The sequence below is a fragment of the Vulpes lagopus genome, chromosome 13 (assembly GCF_018345385.1).
Source record: "Vulpes lagopus strain Blue_001 chromosome 13, ASM1834538v1, whole genome shotgun sequence".
Classification (NCBI taxonomy): domain Eukaryota; kingdom Metazoa; phylum Chordata; class Mammalia; order Carnivora; family Canidae; genus Vulpes; species Vulpes lagopus.
In genome coordinates, this window is record NC_054836.1 from 31,342,996 (window position 1) to 31,349,984 (window position 6,989).

Here is a 6,989-nt window from a genome sequence, read left to right on the forward strand (position 1 = left end):
CAAAAAGAAGTCAGAGCTGAGGAATGTGGAGACTATAGAACCTGGAAATGGAACAGAGTATTGGTGAGTTGAAATTGGTTCAATAATTTCGTGATGTTAATGTGTACAACAACTCATGGGCTACTTGTTTGAAATACATCTCACAGGCCTGACCTTAGCCATTCTGATTCATTATATCTAGTGTGGGATTCTTTATACCTAGTCCGAAAGTTAACTCCGTTTGGACAACGATTTATAAAGATGAATTCAAAAATCCATTTTAGCTTGATTTTATTAAGAGTAAGTTGCCATATTTAACATATAATTTCGTAGTCTTCTTTCCCATATTTATATTATAGAATCAAGGAAAAGTGACATATCCATAAAGGTATTAAATTTTACTGCAGTTAAGTTAGTCAGCTTGTGCTCCCTTTGGCAGCACATGTATTAAAATTGGAACAATACAGAGAAGATTAGCATGGCCCCTGCACAAGGAGGACACACAAATTCACGATATTAGCTTGATAGCATCTTTCTAGAAATTCACAAATTTTTAACTTCAGTTTTTGAAAACTTCACCATGGGTCCTGATCAGAAGGATCAGGAATGTCTTCTTCCAGGGCATTTATTATTCATGTTTATTATACATGTTTATTTATTTATATATGTGTGTTTTCCATGCTTTTCTGTAAATTTCATTAAGGTGGGCAACATGGGTACCTTATTCACATCAACTAGCAAAAGTCCAGACCCCATTAATTAAGAAGCACTTTCTTTTCAGGTAAATGACAAATGCACAAGTGTAGTTAATGGTAGCAGAGGTGCAGGGCAGGGGTAGATTGAAGAAATATTTAGGAATTAAAATGAGCAGATTTAACAATCTGATAAAGGATTGCAGGAAAACGTTTTTCAGCTTCAAGCTTAAGTTGTTGGATGGACATATCCCCATCAAGGAAGAAACACATTTGGTGGAAGATGAATTTAGTTTTGAAGAACATGTGTTTGAAATGTCTGTAGGAGCTAATAATCTAGTGAATAACTACAGATACATATGACTTGATAATGCTCAGGTGTGCCAGAGTGCCCCCACCTCCATGTCTGTGCTCTCATTCTTAGAACTGATAAGTATTATTTTATATGGCAAAGGGACTTTGCACAGATGATGGAAGTTAATCTTAAGAATGGTTGGGATAGGTATTCTGCATTTTCTAGGTGGGCCCAATCTAATCACATGCATTCTTTTTTTTTTTTTTTTAAGATTTTATTTATTTATTCATTCATGAGAGACACACAGAGAGAGGCAGAGACACAGGCAGAGGGAGAAGCAGGCTCCATGCAGGGAGCCCGACGTGGGACTCGATCCCAGGTCTCCAGGATCAGGCCCTGGGCTGAAGGTGGTGCTAAACCGCTGAGCCACCCAGGCTGCCCCTCACATGCGTTCTTTGAAGCAAAGAGCTTTCTGCAGCTGCAGAGAGTCAAAGAGGGCAACATGAGAACGACTCAGCCTGTTGTTTCAGGTTATGATGGAGAAGGGCAGCCTTGAACCAGGAATGCTGATAGCCTCTAGAGGATAGAGAAGAAAATACATTCTGTCCCAGAGCCTCTAGAAGGAACTCAGGCCTGCCAACATCTTGTTTGTAGCTCATTGAAACTGATTTTGGACTTCTGACCTCCAAAAATATAAGAGCATAAATCCATGTTGTTGTAAGCCACCCCATCTCTGTTAATTTTTACAACAGCAATAGAAAATGAATAAAGCAACTATCTCATTTCCCCAAACAAAACAAATAAGTTTATGAAACTTGATAACGCAACCCTCTGAGGCCACATTCTCTGGAGCCAACCAAGGAGCAAATTCTCCCCCTCAGTTCCCTTCATTTTGAGAGACATTTGCTTAGTTGTTGACTTCTGATCTGGGTTTCCCCTGACATTCTTTTGATGCTTCTGAGGACACTGTGGGGTGGAGGGGAGGGCATGCTGTGGCCCACAACAGAAAATAGGAGGCTGACTCTCTGCCAGTCACAGGGTCAAGCCAAACTTTGAGACAGAAAAATTTCACACTCTGGCTCAGTTCTTATTCTCAATATCTCTCAGTTTGGATTTATTCCACCACTACTGAAACTCATCTGAAGATTTCCTGAGAAGCCTTGGGTGAGCTGTATTTGGGGACTGGAGTCTGGACCTGATGAATATCTGAGCATGGCTACATTTGGAAGCAACAACACAAATTGTGCATTTGTCTCTTCCATTATCTCTGTTCCTTCTTGTTTAATGGTATGGCAAAAGGCAGGAGAATCCCTTGATCACCTGACTAGACTGTATTGGTCAGTTCTCTCCACTGTAAAATTCTTTTCTTTTTTTCCATACTCTAGTCTTCGGAAGAAACCTATAATATGCAACCCATACATAAAGAGTGGGGAGTTAGGTTCTACCTTCTTGAATATGGAATATCTGTGTAAATTATTTGGAATTATGTACAGATTGTTCTCTATTTTTTGAGTAAATGATTTATAGCAGTATGGACTCGTGACTCATACTTTGGTTTATAATGCAACACTACTTTATTTTGTTGATAACTTGTTCTGCTTCAGCCACTGGGAGTTCTTTAAGTTTGTTCCTATGTCCTGTTGACCTACTCACATTACTGTGGTTTTGTTTTATTTTCCTTTTTTTCTTGTTTTTTTGTTTGTTGTTCTCTTTTGAGTGTTGCCTACTTTCTGACAATTCAGGATGCTCCAGTTTCCTCTTGTAGTTTTTCTGACCCTAGAATCAGTCCCAGAATCAGTTGTTTTTTACCCCCAAGAAGCTCTGGTTATTTGTATTGGTGAACAATAATATAAACCAAGATCTGAATGTCAGGTGGGCTCATTGCTACCAGGGAGCCATTGCTTTTAGGCCTCTTCAGGTGGCATAAGAAGGAAATATATATGTAAACACTAACTTGTATACATATACATACCTATAAATTTTTATATGGGACAATATTTATTCATACTGAGCTGAAAATGAGTTCATGTGGAGGTCTCCAACATTCACCCATCACTACATGGATCATTCTAGTCTCTTCCCCTTGCTTATCTGTAATCTCCTACTCCAATTGTGAGAAAACTTGCTCCCACTATCCATTTCAGTTTAATTGTTTGATTCCAGTGTACATGTACAGTGGCCTCAGAATCATTAATACCTATCCCTGGAGAAACAACTAGATTATTATTAATAATAATAAGGTTTTTATAAATACATAGTGCCATATATCCACTATTCCTTTTTTATGTAGAGTGGTTTAATCTATATTAAAAACTTTTGTGCTATACCAATTTAACATCCCCCTAACCGCTAGCAATGTGTTCATTATCTTTACAGTTTTGCCTTTTCTAGAATGTCTTATAAATGAAATTATGTAGTTCGCAGCTTTTGCAAACTGCTTTTTTTCATTTATCAAAATGCATTTCAGATTCATGTTTCTGCATGGTTTGATAGTTCATTACTTTTTATTAGCAAAGACTATTGAATGGATGTACAACTTTTTTCCCCCATTCACCTATTAAAGGACATTTTGGTTGCTTCCTATTTTTGGCAATTAAGAATAAGGCTGCTATAATGATTAATGTGAAAGTGTTTGTGTGGCCATGAGTTTTCAACTAAGTTTTCAAGTCCTTGCCCATTTTTTATCGGATTTTTTTTTTCTATGGAGTTGTGGAAATTCCTTATATATTTTGGAAGTTAATTCCTTATCAGATAGTTTTCAGATATTTTCTCCCATTCTGTAGTTGACCTTTTCATGCCAGTGACTGTTTCCTTTGCTACTGGAAGTTTTTAAATTTGTACTAGCTCTTGTCTATTTTGTCTTCTGCACTATTAGCATTCTACTCACAAAAAAATAATTTCTAAGACCAATGTCAAGAAATTTTTCTCCTATGTGGTGCTGAAGGAGTTCTACAGTTTCAGGTCTTATGTTGAAATCTTTAATCCATTTTGAGTTGACTTTTGTGCATGGCATAAGGTGGGGCCTAATTTCATTTCTTTCTTTTCTTTTCTCTTGGCATATGGATAACCAATTTTCCCAGTATTATTTGTTGAAGAGATTATCCTTTCCCCATTCTATGTCCTTGGCATCCTCGTCAAAGATGAGTTGATGTGGGATACAGAACATAAAGACTCCTAACTCTGGGAAACGAACTAGGGGTGGTGGAAGGGGAGGAGGGCGGGTGTTGGAGGGGAATGGGTGACGGGCACTGAGGCGGACACTTGATGGGATGAGCACTGGGTGTTTTTCTGTATGTTGGTAAATTGACCAATAAAAATTAATTTAAAAAAAAAAGATGAGTTGATGTACATGTGTGGGGTTATTTATGGGCTCTGGTTCTATCTCACTGGTCTGTAAGTCTGTTTTTATGCCTGTGACATAGTACTGTAGCTGTACTGTATACTTACTTTACTATATGTTTTAAAATTAAGAAGTGTGATGCCTCCAGCTTTGGTGTGTTTTTCAAAATGGCTTTGACTATTTGTGGGCTTTTATGGTTTCCTACAAATTTTGGATTTGTTTTTTCTATTTCTATAAAACTGCCAATGGGATTTTGATGGGAATAGTATTAAATCTATAGATCCCTTTAGACAGTATGGACATTTTAACAATATTAAATCTTCCATTCTATGCACACAGGATGTCTTCTTATTTTTGTCTTTTATTTCTGTCATCAATGTTTTGTAGATATTAGCTACAAGTCCTTCACCTTCTTGGTTAAGTTTAATCCTAAGTATTATTTTTGATGCTGTTGTAAATATAATTGTTTCCCTTTTTTTCCTTTCCACATGGTTTGTTGTTAGTTTATAGAAACACAACTGGTTTTTGTATGTTGCTGTCAGTTTTTTTTTTTTTTTAAGATTTTATTTATTTATTCATGAGAGACAGAGAGAGAGGCAGAGACACAGGCAAAGGAAGAAGCAGGCTCCATGCAGGGAGCCTGACGTGGGACTCAAACCCGGGTCTCCAGGATTCATACCCTGGGCTGAAGACAGCGCTAAACCATTGAGCCACCCAGGGATCCCCCCGCCCCCTTTATTTAATGCTGTAATTTCACTGAATTTGTTGATGAGCTCTAACAGATTTTGGTGGAGCCTTATAGTATTCTACTTATAAGATCATCTAATCTGCCAACAGATAATTTTACCTGATTATTTATTATTTGGGTACTTTTTATTTCTTTTGTAATTGCTCGGACTGTCAGTACTATGTTGGCTAGAAGTGGTGAGAATGGACACATTGTCTTGTCCTTGATGTTTGAGGAAAAGATTTCAACATTGCACCGTTGAGTATGATGTTAGCTGTGGCTTGTTATATGTGGCCCTTATTATGTTGAGTTCTTTGTATTTCTTGTTGATTGAGTGTTCTTATCATAAAAGAGTGCTGAACTTGTCAAATGTTTTTTCTACATCTATTGCTCTGATCATGTTATTTTTATCCTTCATTCTGTTAATGTGCTGTTATCACCTTGATTTGCATATACTGAAGTATCTTTGCATTCTAGGGATAAATCCAGCTTGCTCATGGTGTATGATCCTTTTAATGTGGTCTTGAATTTGCTTTGCTAGTATTTTGATGAGAATTTTTGCATCTATTTTCATCAGACATATTGGCCTGCAATTTTTTTTTCTTGTTTGGCTTTGGTATCAGGGTGATACTGACCTCATAAAATGAATTTGGGAAAAAAATGGATTTGGGATTTTTTCTCTTAATGTTTTGGAAACAGTTTGACAAAGATTTGTGTTAATCAACAGGATGAACAGGCAATATATGGAATGGGAGAAAATACCTACAAACCATATATCTGATAAAGCATTAGTTTCCAAAATATGTAAGGGATTCTTAAAGCTTAATAGTGAAAAAAAATAAATCTTATTTTTAAAAAAAATGGGCAAAGGACTTACTTGAAAACTTCCATACACAGAAACACTTATATGGGGATCATTATGGCAGCTTTATTAATAATGGCCCCAAATAGGAAGCAACCAAGATGTTTTCCAATAAGTGAATGGTTAATAGGATATGAAAAGATATTCAACATCATTAACTATCAGGTACATTCAAATCAAAACCATAATGAGATATCTGTTCACGTCTGTTGGGATTATTATCTAAATAAATGTTAAGGTTGTGGAGGAATTGCAATTCTTGTGCACTGTTGGTGGGCACATAAAATGGTATGGCAACTATAGAAAAAGTACACAGATGCCTTAAAACATTAAAAGTACAAATACCATATGATTCAGCAGTCTCACTTCTGAGTATTTGCTCAATTAAATTATTAAATTGAAATCAGAATCTCAAAGAGACATTTCTATGTTTACTCCTATGTTCACTGCAGAAGGAATAACAGTAGCCAAATAGGGAAATAACCAGTATCCATTGACAGATGAGTGGTAAAGTATGGTATATAAATAAAATGAAGTGTTCTTCAGCCTTAGAAACAAGGAAATCCTACCATCTGTGATAACATGGATGAACCTGGAGAACATTATGCTGGATGAAGTAAGCCAGTCACACAGAAGGACAAATGCTCTGTGCTTAAGCTGATTTGAGGTACCCAGGGTAGTCAAAATCACAGAAATAGATAATACAATAGTGTTTGCCAGAGGTTGGGGGTGGAGGAAATGGTAAGTTGTTATGCAAGAGTATAAAGTTTTAGTTATGCCAGATGAATAAATTTTAGGGATCTGTTGTATAACATAGTGCCTGTAGTTAACAATACAATATTATGCACTTCACAGTTTGGTGAGAGGGTAAATATATGTTAAATGTTACCACACACACATGAAAAAACCCACAAATAGAAGAAAACTCTGGGAGGTGTTGAATAAGTCTCTAACCTCAATTGTGGTGATGGGGATGTTTGCCTATGTCCAGACTCCTCAGATTAAATATATTTGATATGTGCAGTTCTTTTTTATCAATTATACTTTCAATAAAACTGTTTAAAAAAGAAAAATAAGAGCAGTGCATGGATACA

The 6,989-nt window shown here is 36.4% G+C and overlaps 1 pseudogene; it reads left to right on the forward strand.

Moving 5' to 3' along the window:
• Nucleotides 1-402: 402 nt before the first annotated feature.
• Nucleotides 403-516, forward strand: LOC121475175 (annotated as a pseudogene).
• The last annotated feature ends 6,473 nt before the right edge of the window (nt 517-6,989 follow it).